The sequence below is a fragment of the Myotis davidii genome, unplaced genomic scaffold (genome assembly GCF_000327345.1).
Source record: "Myotis davidii unplaced genomic scaffold, ASM32734v1 scaffold1762, whole genome shotgun sequence".
Taxonomy (NCBI): Eukaryota; Metazoa; Chordata; class Mammalia; order Chiroptera; family Vespertilionidae; genus Myotis; species Myotis davidii.
Window position 1 is genome coordinate 7840 of NW_006293317.1, and position 1684 is coordinate 9523.

Sequence of the window (1684 nt, forward strand, 5' to 3'; positions counted from 1 at the left end):
TCCCACGGCCAAGCCCTGGCGACATGGCCAGAGACCCAGTCTCAGGAAGCAGGAGGGCCGGCGTTTGCCTGACACACAGTCAGGGCAGGTGGGAAGGGCCGGGGCACCGTGTCAAGGCTGCGCCCTGGGGAGCGCTCAGGGCAGACGGCGGCGCCGGAGGCCCAGGTCCTGCCGCCCCAGCCTCGGCCTTGTGCGGAGGGCAGACAGGAGGGCAGTGGCCCCCCGGAGCCATGAAAGGCCCACAAAGCAAGGCAGGCCTGCGAGCCGGCAGCTCCTCCCGTCCAAAGCTCACGCCGCCTGCCCCGTCCCAGCCGCCACGACGGGCCTCTGGCGCTGCTGGGACTGCCTCTGCTCCCCCCAGGAGAGAACAGAGGGGGCCAGGGCGCAAGTGGGGAGTGCAGGCTGTCAGTCTGGAGCAGGGGCGCTCAGAGCCTTCAGGGAGCAGCTCAGCTGAGCCCAGGATCCCCCACAATTAGAGTGAATGCCAACCCTGCCGGGGCTATGACACCGCCCATCGCAGGGACCGGCCCACCTTCCACACGGACGGAGAGGACCTTCCGTTCACCAGCCTGCGGGCCGGGCACTGCTGTCCCCCCTGCCCCTGACCTGCCCTCGCTGGGGCCCCGGGGGCTGCACACGGCACATGCCGCCCCGCGGGCCGGCCACCTCACCGTGTGGCGACAGGTGAAACGTGCTGGTGCTCTCACAGGGACCTGCCCGCTGACCCGGGGGCCCAGGGAGGGCCGGCCGGAGCAGAGCCCGGAGGTTTCCTGGCGGGGCCTCAGCGAGGGCAGAGCAGACAGACAAGCCGGTCTGTGAGCCAACTGGTCACACGCGGGCAGGGGCTCCGGGCCGAGGACCGGCCTGTGCTGCGCCGACCAACACGAGGTCTGTCCTTGCTGCCGAGGAGCACGGCACCGGCACCGGCGCCGAGGGGGCTCCCCCCAACCCGCCGGAGAGGACATGCCCATGGCACTAAGCACACCCCGAGGTCCTCAGCCAAGGAGCCCACGGGCTGGCCCTGAGCAATTCCTCCTCCCAGGGTCACTGGGAGGTCCGAGGTGAGCCCCACGGCAAGACCATTTGCAGAAACAGGAAGGGCTGACTCATTCCCTCGGGGCAGAACCCCCCTCCCGCCCAGGGAGGCAAAGTCAGAACCTCAGAGCTCCCGCCCGCCCGGACCACGGCCACTCCCAGGGCCGGCAGCACTCCCCTGAGGGGCTGACCGGGCCCCTGGAGGCCTGATGGTGGATGACCCCCTCGGCTGGGCTTCTAGCCGCATCTCCAGCCCCCCATGCAGGTGGGCACCGAGTTCTGGTCTGCGCTAGCCACCCCATCACCCACCTGGCCTCCAGCCATCTCACACCTGCCTCCACCCAGCCCCCCAGCCCCCCGGAAGCCCACCCTGGTGTGCAAGGTGGGGACTCCGGTCCTCCCCACGTTTCCACTCCCCACTCCCCTGGAGGACCGCCGCCCCAGGCCTGTGACCCAGCTGAGCTCCAAGAGCAGGGCGGTGGGGACGCAGTAAATGCAAAGGCCCACCCAGTGGCCCAGTTTCTCTGGGAGAAAAGGTCCAGTCCAGCTCCTACTGAGCGGCAACCGTAGGGCAGGTGCGGGTGCTGGGGGGCGGCAGACACTGCGCGCTCGCGCTCAGAGGTGGACAATCACAGACAAACTCGGGAGG